At 39.4% G+C, this 19,850-nt stretch overlaps 1 protein-coding gene across 7 annotated transcripts in view; it reads left to right on the forward strand.

Annotated features, from left to right (window-relative positions):
- Positions 1–3,179: 3,179 nt before the first annotated feature.
- The window catches only part of ELMOD1 (ELMO domain containing 1), an 83,144-nt gene continuing 66,473 nt past the window's right edge, over positions 3,180–19,850 (forward strand). For 4 of the 7 annotated variants that reach the window (XM_061144086.1, XM_061144095.1, XM_061144069.1 and 1 more), the window contains exon 1: positions 14,363–14,529. The gene's annotated coding sequence lies outside the window, so the exon portion shown is untranslated. Of the gene's footprint in view, positions 3,247–14,362; positions 14,530–19,850 lie in introns of those variants that run through there. The other 3 variants (XM_061144050.1, XM_061144077.1, XM_061144060.1) reach the window with 3 other exon arrangements.

Below are 19,850 nucleotides of genomic sequence, written 5' to 3' on the forward strand. Positions count from 1 at the left end.
TGACTAACTTAAAATAACAAGCCAATTCCTAGGGTGATGATGCCCAGTAGTCTTTCTTCTTTGGTGCAGTGGGGAGAGCTGGATGTCCATTTTTAAAAACATGGTGGGTTGAGAATGTGGAAAAGAGAAAAATTTTAAGGATAGCTGCTGTGAATTGGAGGAGGTAATAGTAATACTGATTTATAGATGATAGATTGTGGCTTTAGCTAAAACACACAAATTTATAATGAATTGTGGCTAGGATTTTCTTCCACAATGCGCTGTGGACCCTTAAGGGTAGAAATCTGTGAATTTGTGACTGGAGGGACATTAATAGAGTAGGAAAGGGAAAAACTGTCTCCAATCCTAGACTTATTAAGAAGACTAGTAAGAAAAGATGTATATAGTCTAGGAAATTGAGAAGAGTTGAGAACCTGTATATATTCATTCATTATTTCACAATCTTTTATGGAGGATCTATCACATATTAGTTATCTGTTAAATTCTTTAATACAAGGATGAATGAGATCCTGGCCAGAGTTAAACATTAATACGTGGCAAGGCTGTCTCTAAATGCTATGGAATACATGTATACAAATCTACTTCGGAAAAGTTGGTTCTTTTTTTTTTTTTTCCATTTATTTTTATTAGTTGGAGGCTAATTACTTTATAATATTGTAGTGGTTTTCTAAGTGGTGCCAAGTCTGTCTCACATTCAGACCATAAGAGAAACAGAGAGAAAAGCTCAAGTTATTCAGACAGTAGGTAGAAGCAAACAGTCAACTAATACATGACAGAGAGAGAATAACTAGGAACATAAACAGAGGTCAAAGGTGGTAAGAAGGTGAAGGTTTAGGAGGTGAATGATCCTGGAAGAGATGTTTGAGATGTAGGAGATACGAGAGTCCAGGCTGAATCTGGCCACTGGAGAAATGCCATTCTTTGAGGTTAGAAAAAAGATATAATTTTGTGGGGGGATTAAATTCTCTGGGCTTCCCCTACCCCTTCCAATTCATCATTTGAATTGCAGGTCTCTACCTCTAGGAGCTAACTGAAAGAGTCAAATGAAAAGAATAAAAATCATTGGCAGGGATCCAAGTCCATGTAATGTGGTTGACCAAGAGCTATCATTATTATTTTTACTGATATTTTTGAGAGAAGGAATCAAGGCCTATAGATTAATTTGATGAACACAAAGACAAAAATGCTTGGTCTGTGTCCTTGGAGATTATTTACTTTGTAGGTGTTTATTGCCTATCTTCTTCAAGCTAGATTTTAAGCATTATGAGGGCAAAGACCATGTCTGTCTTGTTCACAATTGTTTTCACAGAACAATGCTTGCACAGTAAATTGTGTTACATTGCTTAAACAATAGCAGTAGACTGTGATAAGTGCTGTAACATCAGTATGCATTGGTGCTCTGGAAGCAGAGCATTAGCTCTACCTTGGAGTTAGGGGAAGTGTTCTGAAAGAAGGTGGCATTTGAATTTGAAGAATGGGTAGGACTTTGTAAAGTGGAATGGAAAGAGAAGAGTCTTCCAGAAAGACTGGAACACCATAAATAAAGGCAAAGCATTATGAAACACATGGAATGTTCGGGAGCTATTGAAAAGTTTATTTTTTGAGCACTGATACTTTAAAATGTATGCAGTATCAGTGGAAAGTAAATTTCTTCCCATGCAAGTATACTTTACTTTATGGAATAGTAGTAAAAGAAGAATATTAAATTACTTTAAAAATCGACTTTGGAGTAAAATTCTTCTGTCATGTGGATAAACCTGCCAACAGTGAATCTCTCCTAAAAAGCTTTTCCTTCCAAAGAGGACTCATATATGGCCACCCAAGAGGTTTTATTTGAAAATATGAAGAAACTGAAGAGTATAAAGGGAAGGTAATAGTGGATAATGCTTCTAAGAACAATAAAAATTAGAAGGATAAAGCATAATGGTTATATAATGTGAGGAAGGAACACAATTTGTTCACCATTTAAGGACTATCACTAACCTAACCTTTCATAAAAACTGTATGGTGGAGGTGGAACCTAAAGGAATTTTATTCAGTGAACATTTACTATGTAACAGGTGCTTTGCCATCATTGTCTCACTTAATCCTCACACCAGTCCAGAGAGGAAGTCCAGGACTCATCATTTTATAGATGAGGTAACAGAGAGGAAGCATAGCTGGGTAAACTACTCGGGTGGTAAATGAAACCGAAATCAAGGCCTGCCTCCAAGGTCATAGTCTTTCCCCCACTCTATCCTGCTTCTAACTTAAGAAACTGTTTAATTAGAGAGAAAAACGTTCTTCCTTAATACGAAACACAATACAAAAGAAAGGCACAGGTCTCCGTGTGTGTGTGTGTGTGTGTGTGTGTGTTAGTTAAGTGAGTTCAGAGCCAAGTCCTCTTGCACTGTGAAGCAAAGTTCCCCAAACAGCCCCAAGTCTCGTTGTTCATAATTCATCCATTATAATTAACCCCAGGGTTAAGGTATTGTTTCTGAAACCTGATAAAAATGCAAATATGTAACCTGAGAGGACTGACGCGACCTCAATTACAAACCAAACTAAAGAGCTGGCTCTTTAACTTGACCGGACTGGTCTAGTAATCGGGAAAGGCGGGTACTGCTGAGGCATCCCTGCAGGTGAGGTCCCCAGGCTCAGGAGAGCAGGTGAGGGCTGAATGTCTGGATTGGAGAGATCTCACTTGGTAAGATAAGCTGAGCTAAAAAACAAACTTGGCCCTCTGAACAATTTTCTGGGAAGGGAGCGAGGAATACAGCTTGCCTTCTTATTCCAGGACTCTTTAGGAACCCCATAGACAAGACTCCTGAGGTTCACCATCTTCCAGCCTGTACTCCTTGCTTTCTGCTCAAGCAGCCAGGTCTGCAGATTTAACCCTTCGGCTCCAGGCGCCCGCGCTCCCTCCCCCGCGACTGGGCATGCTCAGTGGCCTCCCGGGTTGTGCTTCCAGGGAAACCTCCGCACGCCCTACCCGGGGCTTCTCTCGGTTGCCTGCTCGCCGCCCGCCGCCTGGGGCCCATCCCAGCTTGCTCAGCTCCTAGCGACCCAGATTCCGGCCCTGCCCCCGCCCCGCCCGCGTCCGCAGCTAGTGCGGCAGCCGCGGCCGTCCTGGTCCAGGCTCTGCGCTGGGACCGACCTCGTCCAGCGCCGGGCGGAGCGCGCAGCCGGAGCGCTTGAGAGAGCAGAGATGGAGACCCGACAGCCGCACGCCGGGACCTGCTGAGCTTCTGCGGCCGCCGAGTTCACGTGAGTAGCGGCGTCCTGGGGCGACCCACCAGGAGCGGAGAGGAGAGGCGCGAATGCCCTTGAAGAGGAGCGAGGTGGCAGCGAGGATGCGAGGCATCGCGCGAGCAGTGCAGCGTGTGGGGCGCAGCAGGAATGCTGCGGGTGTGGGCAGAGGGTGTTGGAATGAAAAGTGCATGCTACCTCGGTGCAGGGGCTTCGTGGTCATTGAGGACCGTAATTAACACCCAGGGGATGCAGGTCGGCAGGAGAGGCTGTTTACATTTTAGCTGGGGCGCGAATCACCTATTGACCGAACGCCGAGGGCTTTTGAGGAGGCATGGTAGGCAGAGACCAAAATAGGAGCCGAGACAAGGGCGGCCGGGCCGGGCGAGTGGCCCGTCGGGGTCTCGGGGCTCCTTGCCCCACGGCCTGAGGCCCCAGGGGCAGTGCAGGACTTCGGGTCGGCGGGCCGCAGAGGTGGAGGGTCATCAGCGCCGGGAACCCGGGGACCTGTCTGAGGGGCTGGCGCGCGGTGCCTGCTACTACCAGGAAACCCCTCACGTAGGAGAACCTCTCTTTCCTAGGCAGGTAGAATTGAACAGGCGACTGGGGAGCGACGGCTGACAGAGCTGTTAAAAGCAAAACAGTTAGTGTGGTGGTGAGGTGTGCGATTGTGAGTGCCTTTGGCCCCCCCGCCCCCCAAGTGTGGGTGCTCCTATTCACCGTGTTTCCTCCCGACCTCTAAGTGGCGAGTCCGGTAACACACCTGATAAATATTTCAGCAACGACCTCGTCGGCTAGGTTGCTTCAGATCAAGTTTAATGAATATGTTTGTCAGCCTTTATGCTCTGCACAGGCAGGTGGAAGCCCCGTGCCTCAGTTTGCCAGATCTCACCCCTTTCCTATACCCACTAGGGAAAAGATGCTGCTAACCCCCCCGGTGAGCTTTAGATTGGTACCATAAATTTCAGTCTGTCGTTCGGAGAGACTAGTCTTGGGCAGATATCCAAGCGTTGTTCTGCATCTCTGCAGTGTGCGTGTTGAGCCTGGAGCTTGACAAACCGGAGCTTCCAATATGGTGGAAAGCAGGTAATATGCTTATGTTGGAATAAACGTCTTAATTCATTATCATCTTAAGACACCAAGTAGTTACACAGAATTAGTCTTTCTCTCCCTAGAAGTTGAACCTGAGATCTAGTTGAAATTTGGAGGAAGGCAAAATTTGTATTCCTCTACAACTGGGAGGCATTTATCTCTCCTAAATTCTTCCGTGGGAATAAGAAATGAACGTCTTTTCCATAATCACTGTCAAGAATACCGAAAGAACACAGTAATGTAGGGCACTTTCAGGATTGGAACAAGCTGTAGGGCATCTTTCCTTACACTTTGGGTTATAACTTCCACTATAACACACACACCATTAGTGCTCTACAGTGGTACTCCTTTGCTGAAGAAACCTGCTTTTTTTTCTCCCTTAGTGAGACTCTTAGTATGTCTCTAAACAACTTCTGAGGAATTCCTCTGTTGACCAAGATTTCAACCTCTAAGATTCACATTATGCTGAAAGAGACAAGTCTCTTCTCTTCTAAGACCATGCACATTGAAGCTGAACAATTCGGTGTACAGATATTTTTCATTTAGAGAAGACTTTTCCAGCACAGACCCACTGCAGTTACATCACAGGCTCCACCTCCGCCTCCCAGGCTGCTTCTCCCCAGCCTGTTAGTGAGGACAGTATGTCTCACTGTGCTTGATGAAGAAAAGGAATCCCCAAACTTGAAAGACATATATTTCTCATATTGTTTTCAAAATTAAATTTTCAAAAAATTTTAGTTATTAACACATAAATGCAAGGACTTAATTCAGGAATAGTATTGATAATGACTCTGAATGTCAGCTTTCCAAGAAATCTGGGGGGCAACATTACAGTATTCTCTGTGCTGAAATTATTGATAGATGGTATTAGACAGGAAGTCTATGAAATTAACAAACTAAGTAAAAATTTTGCATAAGAAAGAGCATTTCCTAAAGTATGTTACTGACTTGCTCAGAAAGTAACCCAGTATCATTAACAGACATAAAATATGACCAGTTGAGAAGTTTGCAGAGCTCAGATACAAACCTCCAGGTGCTCTAAAGATGCATTCTTTGAGTCCTGTGAGAATTTTTAGAGTCACTGGTAAAGCTATCCAATTTAGCAAATAAAAATATAAGCTGCTCATGAGTTAAATTTTAATTTCAGATAAACAATGATAAACAATGAATAATTGTTTTTAGTATAAGTATATCCCGTGCACAATCTGGGGTATACTTATACTAAAAATTGTTTTATTCATTTAAAATTCAGTTTTGACTGAGCAGCCTGTATTTTATCTGGCAACTCCATAGCCACTGGAAATGGCTTTTCGAAATGGCTTTTCGGTCCTCTTTTTGGGGTCACCGTGTTTTGAAAAATGAAAGTGGAGCGGAAATCATATGCTTTTCTACAGACAATCTGGGACAAGGCCAGTTCTGGTTCAAGCTATTGAAAATAACTCATGCTTAAAAGTGAGCTGCATACACGTTCCGACTTACCTCGTTGTACAGCAGAAACTAACACATTGTAAAGCACTTATATTCCAATTAAAATTTTTTAAAAAAATACTTTTAAAAAGTGAATCGTTCAACACATCTCTGCTGGCTAGGTTTAGTGAGAGGTGCCAAAAGATCCAAAGATGAGTAAGGGAAGTGGGGGTAGAGGAAGATATGTAAGATATGAGACTTGCAGGGTCCCCTTGAGGAGCCTGGGAAAGCCACTGAATTCTGCTTAGCGGCTCTAGTCAAAAATGATGAGCAGTTTTGACAGGTCTGACCTTGAATGAGAGAGATCTTACCCTGGGAGGCAAGGAATAAAGAAATTCATGCCTTTATACCTAATGGAGTGGAGCTAGAGGTTGACGGCCTCAGTCAGAGGACAAAGAAGCATGCTGAGAATGGGGAAAATGAAAAGGGAAAGCTAAAGGACATTACATAGTTGGTGATGGGAATGGAAAAGGGAGCTGAAAAGGGACAAGTCCAAGGATTGGTAAATGGTACTTGGGTGAATGCATCTCACTGCATTTTAAAAAATAGTTGGTTTGCCTTTTGACTAATACCTAAAGGACTTCTACACAGTTCTGCTACCTTCCTGGTTTCCTCAGGTTAAAAAAAATCATCAAACAAATCTGGTGTATAGTATTTTAAAGTTTTGTTATTTTTATGTAAAAGATGATATTTAAATTTGATATTTGTGATGCTGATCAATATTTGATTGCTTCAGCGCAAATTCCTGAAATAAGATAAGCAGATGTTTGGCTTTAGCAAGTCTGTTGCTTCCAATAGGAAAAGATACTAAATTGCAATCATTTTCTGATTAGTCCAGCTATCTTTAAGGAAGCAGATTCTGATAATGGAAAAAAATGTAGATTTTACAGAAATAGAACTATGTGAAAATGACCTTATGCTTGTAGTACTAGAGAATACCTACTCAGAATATTTCAAATGTAATTAATTCCGAAAACACACCACTTACATTTGTGTCTCTGAAGACCCAGTGGGTACTTTCACTATTAATCATTATAGGAATTTTCCAGGGAAGTTGAAGATCAAACTACTATGGTCCAAATAGAGAACAGAAAATCTCCTTTTTCTGAAGGTTCCCATTTGCCGGTCTCAAGCAAATGATGATAGAGTGCCATTCTAGATTGCACGTCTGTCAATAGATATAGTTATCTCTAGGGACCATCTTCAGAAAAGCTTCATATGATTGAGTATCCATGCAGTGCTGTAATGTGCTTAGTAGCTCAGTCATGTCCAACTATTTGGGACACCATGGACTGCAGCCTGCCTGGCTCCTCTGTCCCTGGGGATTCTCCAGGCAAGAATGCTGGAGTGGGTTGCCATGCCCTCCTTCAGGGGATCTTCCCAACCCAGGGATCGAACCCAGGTCTCCCATATTGCAAGCAGATTCTTTACCATCTGAGCCACCAGGGACGCCCAAGAATGCTGGAGTGGATAACCTATCCCTTCTTCAGGGAATCTTCCTAACCCAGGAATCGAACCGGGGTCTCCTGCATTGCAGGCAGATTGTTTACTAGCTGAGCTACCAGGGAAGCCCTGAGTATCCATATGTATGGTTAAATTTCTACTTTATATTACAGTAAATAAGCATATAAAATATAAACTTTAAATTACAGCAAGTTTTAAAAATCACAAATTTACTCTATGCTAAAATGCGTAGTGAAGCAGTTGATTCAGGTTTTTCTTATCAAATTCCTTAAAAATAGAACAGAAAACACTCTATTTCAAGTATTTGTATTGTTCCTCTTTGTAGTGTCGGGCAAACATACTGCCTTATAATTCTGATAGTACATGAGAAAAAGTGATCAAAGACATATTGAAGTTGCCAAAATCTCAAAGCAATTAGACTACAGTTTCTATTTTCAGCAGGGTTTCACTTATTAAAGTGATATGACTTATTAAAAAAGCCTTACTTCAGTGATCTCTAAAGACAGCTTACGTGAACTGTCACCCAAAAAGAGCTTTAACTGAAATTGTGTGCTCAGTTCACATTCTAAGTCTTCAGTAAATAGTCTGAATTTAGAGAATCTGAAGACAGTATGTTTTTGCATCCAGGAATTTTTAGCCCTCCAGTTCATTTATGCTGACCATGAGCAAGTCTTATTTAACACTAGTTTCTGTGCTGAAAAATGAAAGATATACACATTTCAAAAGAGAATATTGTGTCAACTCCAATCGCCTTTGTCTATAAAATAAACATTAATTGTGTTCTAAGGGATAAATAACTTCAATCTCAATGTAATTAGACAATTTCTATATTGTCTGTGTACAATCTGTAGTGTTTTTGATGCCATCAGAATAATTCAGAATTTGCTATGTTTGATCTTTTGCTTTTTTTTTTTATATAAATCAAGATGATTGTGGTAAATGTTTAAGGAGAGCTCATTAAGTCCCCTTAAAATCAGTTTCAAACAAGCTAATGACTACAGATTCAAAAGTCTTTATATAACTTTTAAATGTAGTTTCCATTTTAATTATTGGGATTGGGACTTTGTTAATTAGAATGTGTGGTATAAGGTCTTATTTCAGCTGATATAATTCTCAGTCCTTTTTCCCTTGTATAAGTAAAGATGCCGTATGTTTAGAAGCTTTCATTCATGATGAAACTAATAACTTATTTATACCACGGCTGCTTTTTGGTTTAGCAAATGTCATCAATGATAACATAAACTCTGTTCCCTTTTTTTTTTTTACATTACAGTTTGGCATTATAAATATTTTAAGTGTGAATCAGTCTCTGGAATGAATTAACTATACAAGTATATTTCTTCCTTTTGCTTCAGAAGAAGAATCAAGATGCTGTACCCTTCAGTATTTGAAAGCCAGATTTTATGAAGATTCTGTATTCTAGTAGAACAGTTACATTTTAATTTCAGATTTTCTTTGGTCTTAGAATCCATTTGGATTAGCAAAAATCTTAAAACAGTTGTTTTTAATTGAGAAGTTTTATCATATATTCTTTAAAATGGTAAACATTTATCAAAGCTATTTTAATTATGTATATTATGCACATCATTAATCATAATAGTTGTAAATATATATTCACCCAACATAGGACCATCTAAATACATAACTTAAAACTTTGAAAACTTACATTAAAATATCTGGCATAGAAATTTGATTTTCATATTCTGTCTCATGTATGATCTGTATGGAGCCCAATATGTGAACTAGTACATGAAAATCAAGACATAAAACAGAAGGATTGGATTAAAGTTTTTGAATGTTTTGTATCAAGTATTTTTTCTATTATTCCTTTAAATTGTAGATAACCTAGAATATTTAAAATAGAGCCAGACTTATCAAATTTTTACATCCGGAATATATCTGTCAACTAGACTCTTGAGTAATCTTTGTAGATGAAATAAAAAAATGAGATCTGGGATGAGATCTAATAGCTGGATTCATCAGCTGTAACCAAAGAATGTTTCTAAGTGTGAAAGCCACATAGAAGCTTGTTTCTGTTGGCCTGCTTCAGATCTCTTCCCTTGACCCTGACATTTCTACAATTTTATCAATGACTCAGATATACTTGGGCTTCCCAGGTGGCTCAGTGGTAAAGAACTCCCCTGCTAATGCAGGAGATGCTGTAAAGACGTGGGCTCTATCCCTGGGTCAGGAAGAGCCTCTGGAGGAGGAAATGGCAACCCACTCCAATATTCTTGCTGGGAAAATCCCATGGACAGAGGAGCCTGGCAGGCTACAGTCCATGGGGTTGCAAAGAGACGCAACTGAGTGACTGAGCACATACACACACAGATAAACTATACATATATCAGGTTTGTTGATAATGCAAAGCTCCAAGAACTAGTGAATTTGAATGACAATCAGGGTTACACTTAATATCCCTTAGCCCAGAGCAAGAGCTGAAACTAAAATTATGTGCAGAAAGAGTTGGTTTCATTTAGTTTCTAAAATTAGTTGCCTAAGGCCAGGGAGTGGGAATCCTTCTTTAACAACAGTTTGAGTTGTAAAAGTTAGTTCACTTGAGTATTAACCAACAGTACAGAAGAAATGAATGCTTTCTTTGGTTGGATTCATAGAGTCCACATGAAAAAATAAAAAATAGACACTATTAATGCGCTGTACTGAAAGTGATGCATTTTGGGCAATCTATCAGGAAAAGTAGTAAGGGAATGCCTGACTCTTGTGAGCCTGGGTAGGATGTTGGCTCATGTGACTTTAAAAGCAGCTCCTAAATCTGATTATGCATTTTACATTGAGCTCTTAGGCACTTATATATGAATCTACCAACATCTAATTAGTAACATTTATGTAGCACATAACTATTGTACATCCTTTCCTTGATTAATAATGAATACCTCTCCTCATTCTTTTCTACTTAAATATTATTCTTTAGATAATTAACCAATCATCACTTAAATGCTTCTACTTTGTGACCACCAGTGGGTTCACCTAGTTAAGATCAGACTTGAAATTCTTAGATAAAATAATATGTTCTTTGAATAGCCACAAAGTAGCCACAAAGGATCATCTCCAGGTTCTAAAATAAAATGGCACAAACTAGACAAGATGAAAGGCAGACATGTATTCACTCAGTGTATTCTATGTGTACTCTGTTTGCAGTGTGTTTTGGATTTCAGAGGTATTTGTTTATAGAGTGGACACCTATCTTTACTCTTGAACACTGCTGTGTTGAGGGGGCTGTCTCACATTATGAGACAGAGGCCACTTCTCACTATAGCAGCTAAAAGTGCCATATGCTTTCTCTCCCAGGCATCCTTGCGTGCGATAAGACATGGACTCATCAGAGACATGGACCAAGACTCTGCCCCAGCAGCACATATTTTTTTGGCAACACTCTTGATTAGTCCTGGGGAGGGGTCAGTGGAGCCAGCTATTGAGTCTGGACCTGATAATGGAAGTAAAGGTGTCTTTATTAGACTGGCTCTATGTTGTCATTTTAAGCATTATTTTTGTCTATGTAACCTCTAAACCCACTTCTCCAGTCCTCCTGGAGATTCTGTAGATTACCTTCAAATTCCTTTTCTGCTTACATAGGCAGAGCTAGTTTCCATGCCTTGTGATAATAAAAAAGCCTGACTGGTACCAGGCAAACAAGTCCATGCTTACATTGGCATCTTAGTCAGTCACTGGGACCTACTGAGTACAGAGTACTCTGAAAGGCTCAAAAGGAAATATTTATTCATTTTCTGAGTATTTCTGTAACAAGGCATCTTGCTTGTCATTTGGTAGGAGAGACAAGCAAACCTGGTATTTTCAAATTAGTGCTATGAGGACAAGTAGGAGAAGGTAGGGACACCACTGTCAAACTTTGATAAAGGCAAATATTCTTTGAATTCCTGACTCTCAAGATTGATTTATTGTAGGCACGAAAGGCTGGGGTGAGAAAGAATGCTTTGGGGGAAAAATATATGTTTCATAAGAGTCAAATTGTTTTCTTTTTTTTTTTTTTTCATTTACTTTTATTAGTTGGAGGCTAATTACTTTACAATATTATAGTGGGTTTTGTCATACATTGACATGAATCAGCCATGGATTTACGTGTATTCCCCATCCCAATCCCCCCTCCCACCTCCCTCTCTACCCAATCCCTCATGAGACAAGTGCTTGGGCCTGGTGCACTGGGAAGACTCAAATTGTTTTCTTCATCCTAACTTTTATGAAATTAGAAAACATTAGAAAAATTAGAAAACAAGTGTGTCATGTTTTCATTGTCACCTTTCTCTCTTCAACCCATCTAACATATTTCACCAAGTCTAAGATGTCACTGAATATATACTACTACATTTTTACTATTAAGAAAAAGGCTCTGTAAGTAATTACTAAAAAATGATGATACGTAACAGCATACTGGGGGCTCTAGAGTAGATTTAAAGAGAACTTAAGATAATTGTATCAGTCATGGAAATGTTGTGAGTTAAACACCAAATTCTGTTTCATTGTTCTAGTAGTCTCCCAAAGCTGTTATAAAATAGTAGGTTTACGTTATGAACAAATTCAGGTACTAATCATTTTAGCTTTGTGTGACTATAGAATATGCCTGTATACTTACAGTGATTCTCAGTTTTGTGGATGGCACATTTATTTTTTACGACTTTTTTATTTGTACAAAAGTCAACAGAATAACATAATGGATTCTAGTATTCGACAATTATCAATTCATGATCGATGCTGTTCAATTTTTAGCACCTACTCTCTATCCACCCAATTTTATTTTGAAGCAGATCTCAGACATCATACCATACCATTTGTGAATATTTCAGTGTATAGCTCTAAAACACATACTTAATATATTGTTTCTACTTTCCTAGAAATAAAATTTATAGTTTGTAGCACCTTTTAAAATAAACCAATTGTGTGTTTAGGTTTTAAGCTACCTTTTGGGGGAGATTTTTAAAAAGAAAACCATATGAAGATACACCAGTGCCCACTGATTTCTTTTTAAGACATTTATATGATGCTAGTAGGTCATATCATAATCCTGCAGTAATATATATCTTGATTTTCCACTCTGCAACTTTCTTTTGAATATGTTCTCTAGTTGAAGATTTGTTTAAAGAATATACTGCTGTTCTTGCCATTTCCAAAGCAACCTTCAGAAATGTCATATCTATTCTGTTATTATTTTTGGCCCCAAGAGGAGGATTCCTAGTTATTATATCAAATGACTTGAACTGTGTCAACATTTGTCAGCTCAAACTCTTCCACTTTGCCTTTAAATATTTTTAATACATTTTAATTTGTGTCAAATTCAACAAACAACGTACAGTGTGTGGTCTGGTGGCACACTATTATAAAGTAACTTGGTCTTTTTGAATCTATCTACTTGATGTAAGCAACTGACTAGGAACCTTAGTTTCTTATTTTTTGTTTTTTTAAAGTGTGGGTTCACAGGGTTTCAGGGCACTGGACCTTAGGAGGCTGGAAACACCACCCTATGTATGTCACCTTTTTTTAAAAAAAGTTTTTGTCTTTAACAAAGTAATACATATCATTTAAAACATTATATAATTATACAGTATTATAATGTAAAATAGACCTGTTGCCCAGTCCTTCTCCATTCCACATGTGTTTCTCAGGTGTACTCACTTTAATTTTTTAGCTTATTCTTCTGGTGTATACCACCTTACTTTTAAATAATGCACTAATATTGCTATTTCTCAATATTTAAAAATATCAGATCTACTGATTTTCTACTATAGAAGTGAAGATTTAACTTTCATACCTAACATCTTTCCCTTATATACATTCTTTTCTCTTTCCTCAGTTCTCCCATTATCTCTGTTTTTACCTAAGAGAGTTTCACATGTATCTGGGTTTGGATGGTTTTCTGAAGGGTAAATCTGAGGACTAGTAATCTGTCTGCCACTGTTCTGGGAGCTGAATGGGAGAAGAAGGCTGGATAAATCTCACCTTTATCATGTAGACTTTCATTTAACTTCCTAACATTCAGTATAGAGCTCAGCCTCATTTCTTGTTTCTAGAAATTCAGAACCTATTTAGCTCATCCCCTTCAAGAGTTAATCTCACCTCTTCTGATGGAATGGAGAGGGGTTATGCCTATTCTCTTTAAGTGTGGAAGAGGTCCAGGCCCTAACTTGTCCTTATGAAAACTTTCAATCAAGTTGTGTTGTCTCATTCTGCATTCCCATTTTTAGAGGAGTTTGGCACCCCAAACTCCTGAACATGACTGAGATTCTGTACTCTGAATTATATTGCCTTTGGGTCACTTCCCTCACTGTACATTTAGTCAGATAGGTGAAGTAAATTACCATTTGCTTAACTTTCAGCTTCCAGATTCTGCTGACATCTCATGTGCACTCCTGTTGCCCTTAGCCTTATGGATTTACACTTTTTGATTTCTTTATGTTAGTTGCATTCAGTTCAGTCGCTCAGTCATGTCCGACTCCTTGCGATCCCATAGACTGCAGCACACTAGGCTTCCCTGTCCATCACCAACTTGGGAAGCTTGCTCAAACTCATGTCCATCAAGTCGGTGATGCCATCCAACCCTCTCATCCTCTGTTGTCCCCTTCTCCTGCCTTCAGTCTTTCCCAGCATCAAGGTCTTTTCAAATGTGTCAGTTCTTGGCATTAGGTGGCCAAAGTATTGGAGTTTCAGCTTCTGCATCAGTCCTTCCAATGAATATTCAGGACTGATTTCCTTTAGGACTGACTGGTTTGACCTCCTTGCAGTCCAGGGGACACTCAAGAGTCTTCTCCAGCACCACAGTTCAAAAAAACATCAATTCTTCAGTGTTCAGCTTGCTTTATAGTCCAACTCTCACATCAGTTCATGACTACTGGAAAAACCATAGCTTTGACTAGACAGACCTTTGTTGGCAAAATAATGCCTCTGCTTTTTAATATGCTGTCTAGGTTTGTCATAGTTGGATTATGTGTTGGAATACATGTGTTTTATTTTTGTGTTTAGATGGAAGTCTATAAACATGTTTAGATGGCAAGAATACACGGAAGAACTATACAAAAAAGATTTTCATGACCCAGATAACCACAATGGTGTCGTCATTCACCTGGAGCCAGATATCCTGGAATGAGGAGTCAAATAGGCCTTAGGAAGCATCACTACAAACAAAACTAGTAGAGGTGATGGAATTCCAGCTAAGCTAGTTCAAATCCTAAAAGATGATGCTGTGAAAGTGCTGTACTCAATATGCCAGCAAATTTGGAAAACTCAGCAGTGACCACAGGACTAGAAAAGGTCAGTTTTCGTTCCAATCCCAAAGAAAGGCAATGCCAAAGAATGTTCAAACTACCACACAATTGCACTCATCTCACACACTAGCAAAGTAATGCTAAAAATTCTCCAAACCAGGCTTCAACAGTATGTGAATCGTGAGCTTCCACAGTACATGAACTGTGAACTTCCAGATGTTCAAGCTGGATTTAGAAAAGGCAGAGGAACCAGAGATCAAATTGCCAGCATCCATTGGGTGATAAAGAAAGCAAGAGAATTCCAGAAAAACATCTACTTAGGCTTTATTGATTACGCCAAAGCCTTTGACTGTATGGATCACAAACTGGAAAATTCTTCAAGAGATGGGACTACCAGATGACCTTACCTGCATCCTGAGAAATCTGTATGTAGATCAAGAAGCAACAGTTAAAACTGGACATGGAACAACAGACTGGTTCCAGATTGGCAAAGGAGTACGTCAGGGCTGTATAGCATCACTCTGCTTATTTAACTTCTATGCAAAGTACATCATATGAAATGCCAGGCTGGATGAAGCTCAAGCTGGAATCAAGATTGCTGGGAGAAATATCAATAACCTTGGACATGGCAGTGGACACCACCCTAGTGGCAGAAAGCAAAGAGAACTAGAGTTTCTTAATGAAAGTGATAGAGGAGAGTGAAAAAGCTCAGAGCTTCTATATTGACTTCAGAAAGGGCAGTAGATCCCTTATGTGAGATCTGCTTGATTTCACATTGCTTGTGGCCAAAGACTGTTTTACTTATTTTGAGTCTCTAGTGAACATAATAAGTGCACAATGATGTTTATTGACTAGAATTAAGAACTGAGGTCTGTTCCTACCAATTGGATGTATGTCCTTGGATAAATCATTTATTGAATTTGTTTGAGGCCACACAAGGTCACTTAGGAAAGGTATAGCAGAAGAATAGGAACATTGGGGAACACCTAAACTTAAAGGGCAGGCAGAGGAAGAGTGTGAGATAGACCAGAAATCAGGAGAACATGGAAGCATGGAAGCCAAAAGCAGACCTTTCAAGAAGTAGCATCACATGAAATCATATCAAATGAAGATAGGAAAATAGAGCTTGGATTAGACCGTGCTCTGCCTTCAACCAAACATTTATATACTCACTCACTCAGTCTGTGTGTAGATAAATGTTTATCATTCCGGAGACGTTTATGGTCAGAGTAATGTTAGTAGTATAAGGAAGTAGCCTTGAACCCTGTGTATAGGTGAGAATATGAATGGAATGACTGTGATGACTGTGATAGCGGAAGGGAACCAGAGCTCAGAGAGACTCTGCAGTATAGAGTTGGGAGGCTGCTTTTGAGGCTAAGAAGGACATGAGTTAGTCATATGTGATCACCCTATAACATATTACAGACTTAATTAACCTGGTTTACCTGGAGAAGGAAATGGCAACCCACTTCAGTATTCTTGCCTAGAGAATCCCATGGACAGAGGAGCCTGGTGGGCTACAGTCCATGGGGTCGCAGAGTCAGACATGACTTAGCGACTAAACAACAACCTGGTTTAACCTGAATAAAAATGTTTGAGTCAGAGAATATGTTTTATGTTTCATGATACTGCAGATGGTGATTGCAGCCATGAAATTAAACGATGGTTACTCCTTGGGAGGAAAGTTATGACCAACCTAGACAGCATATTAAAAAGCAGAGACAGTCCTTTGTTAACAAAGGCCCACCTAGTCAAGGCTATGGTTTTTCCAGTAGTCATGTTTGGATGTGAGAGTTGGACTATAAAGAAAGCTGAGTGCTGAAGAATTGATGCTTTTGAACTGTGGTGTTGGAGAAGACTCTTGAGAGTCCCTTGGACTGCAAGGAGATCCAACCAGTCCATCCTAAAGGAGATCAGTCCTGGGTGTTCATTGGAAGGACTGATGCGGAAGCTGAAACTCCAGTACTTTGGCCACCTGATGTGAGGAGCTGACTCATTTGAAAAGATTGAGGGCAGGAGGAGAAGGGGATGACGGAGGATAAGATGGTTGGATGGCATCACTGACTCAATGGACATGGGCTTGAGTAGACTCCAGGAGTTGGTGATGGACAGGGAGGCCTGGCATGCTGCAGTTCATGGGGTCGCAAAGGGTCAGACACGACTGAGCGACTGAACTTAACTGAACTGAAGCTTCATTAAGTTATGGTCAGCAGGCTGGTGTGTATATAAAATACTTGAGAAGTCTATCAAGGCTACTATTTTGTTAGAGTGCCATGCAAACAAAAAGTAAATTCAAATTTTCCCTGAGCTTAGGCCATGCCCAGCCACTTCAGAAATGCTGTTTTGGCTACAAAGGAGTAGATTAACTTAGCACCACTTATGAAAAAACAATTCAGAGGACATTTCTCATCAGTAGTGTCTCAGAGTATCGTACATTGCATACCAATTATGATTTGTTCCTGTCTTTTATATAGATTTTCTAGTTAACAGTAATTAGTATATTAGCAGGTATGCCTCCTTTAAAACAAAGCTAGATTTAACAAATAAAGTAATTCTTTTTGCTTTCTATAGAAAACATTTAGAGAAGTTATTTAATGAGCACCCAGTGAGCAGGGACTTAAATACCATTTGCAAAATGCTTTCTTCTACCACCCAAAGCCATTTTTGGTGTTTCCTCTTTAGGGGCAGATAATTAGAACTAATTGCTATTTTTGTTTTCTGTTTGGAGAACAAATAATTAGGACTAATTACTATCTTCCTTCCCGTCACTTGTCCTACACAATCAGCAAGTCAGTTTGATTCTACCTTTGAATTATTTTTTACTTCTGTTTGCTTCTCTTTATCACCATCTTTGGTGTGCCAGTTCAGGTCATAACCTGCCAGAATTTATCTAAACAGTCTCCTAAGTGATTCTTGACAAAATGAGCTTTTACTGTAGGGGAGGATATATTAAGAATGACAAAGCATTAATGATAATACTAGAAATGAGTAGCAACTCATTGATTGGATATTGCATTTAACTATGCTATGCTTTGGTTGATTCAGTTCTTTGAGCAATCCTTTTAAAGGTAGTTGTGATTTCTCTCCCCATCTAACTGAACCCCAGAGTGATTAAGCAACTTGTCTAAAGCGATTTGGCTATTGGCGAAACTCAGACATGAATTCTGTCTCCAAAACTTGTGCTCTTAACCACCATGCATCTTCTCTGCCATATTTGACAAACTTCCCTTAAATAGTAAGGATCCTTTGTAGTGTTAAACTGTGTTGCCTTACCCAGAAAGGGCTCCCCCTGTGGCTCAGTGGTAAAGAATCCACCTGCAGTTCAGCAGTCCGAGGAGATTCAGGTTTGATCCTTGGAGGAGGGCATGGCAACCCACTCCACTATTCTCGCCTGGGAAGGTCAATGGACAGAGGAACCTGGTGGACTACAGTCCATTGGGTCGCAAAGAGTAGGACACAACTGAAGCAGCACAATTTAGCATGTATGCACATGTTACCTAGAACAGTACCGGCACACAAATATTCAAGAAGTTTTTGTTTTGTTTTAATGGAAAGACTCAGGAACCACTATGTACAGGTCATGAAGCTGAAGTATTATGATACTTGATTTGTCCCGCATCATTATGAATGAGTTTTTTTTTTTTTTTTTAGGTAAACCAGTTTTCTAGCTAACTGAAATTAAACCATTAAGTATAATTTTTAAAAATTTTTGTAAAAATCTTTCTGAAATGTACTCTATTACTTTATTGCCTTAGTACTATGACAATCCTAATTTAATATTATCCTGATGACAAAAAGTATTGTTAGAAACAACAAATGTTGCATATGCTATTTATTTATCATTTCCTCTGGGCTGTAGTTTTAACTACCATTTATATGCTGAGGAAACCCAAGTCTTTGTATACAACTAAGATTTCTCTCCTGACCTTTAGAAACATGTGTATCTACAACCCCTCTTGAACCTGAAAATTCAAAATGCATTTCCAAAATTCCATATCTTAGTGGAAAATTCTACTGTCTACCTAGTTGCTAGCCATAAACATGGGCATAATGTTGGACTCCTCCTTTTCCTTCAGTAATCACCCTCAATCAGTCAATTAACAAACGTCCTATTGATTTTACCTTCTAAATATCTCTCAGATCCATCACACTTTGTCTGTCTTTTGCTTTATCCTGCAATTATTGTGTTTGCCTAGATGATTGTAATAACCTTAAAAATGATGCACCTAGTTAATAATTTCACCACAATCTAATTTATTCTCCATTCTACAGTGAGATTACATTTTTAAGAGTAGAACTCTGATCATGTCACATCCCAGTCTATAACTTTCAATAGTTCTTCACTTCTCATGGAGTAAGTTTGAAAGGTCTTTAATATTACATAAAGCCTTCAATGACCTGATCCTTTCTTGACCATCCATATTTTGCCATCTCTGTTTGTACCTGTTCTTCTCATTGAGCACTACACTAGGTCATATTGAATGTTTTCCCCTCCATACATTGTGTATAATATATTCTTGCTTCTAGGACCTTGCATGTGCTATTTCGGGGAACCCCCCGAACCCTACATCTAAGGTAAGCACCTCTTACATTCACTATCACAGCACCCATTTCCACTTGTAATATTGTGGTTAAGTACCTATTTGTTTTTGTATTGGTATACCATCTTCTCTTCTCCCTTCCTTAAGACTGTTGGGTCTGGAAGATGGAATTTATAACCTCTTGTTCACCCTATATCCTTAGTGCCTAACTCTGTGTTTAGAGCATAGTAGGCGCTAACATATTGTAATAATTTTTTAAAATAGCTTTAGAGTCACAGAAGCATTACAAAGATACTATAGCGCTGCCTTGTACTAGTGCCCATTTTCCTCTGTTGTTAATTGTGTGTGTGTGTATGCACGTGTGCTCAGTTGTGTCCAACTTTTTGTGACCCCATGGACTGTAGCCTGCCACGCTCCTTTGCCCATGGAATTTTGCAGGCAAGAATACTGGAGTGGGTTGCCTTTTCCTTCTCCAGAGGATCTTCCTGACCCAGGGGTCTAACCCACATCTCTTGTATCTTCTTCATTGGCAGGCAGATTCTTTACCAGCTGAGCCATTACTCAGCCACAAAAAGGAACAAAACTGGGCCATTTGTAGTGAGGTGAATGGACCTAGAGTCTGTCATACAGAGTAAAGTAAGTCAGAAAAATAAAAACAAATATCGTATGATATCATATATTAGCATTTATGTGTGGAATCTAGAAAAAATGGTACAGATGAAGCTGTTTGCAAGGGAGAGATAGAGACGCAGATGTAGAGAACGGACATGTGGACACAGGGGAGGGGGAACAGATTGGGAGGATAGCACTGACATGCGTCCACTGC

Source organism: Dama dama, chromosome 1 (genome assembly GCF_033118175.1).
Source record: "Dama dama isolate Ldn47 chromosome 1, ASM3311817v1, whole genome shotgun sequence".
NCBI classification, from domain to species: Eukaryota; Metazoa; Chordata; class Mammalia; order Artiodactyla; family Cervidae; genus Dama; species Dama dama.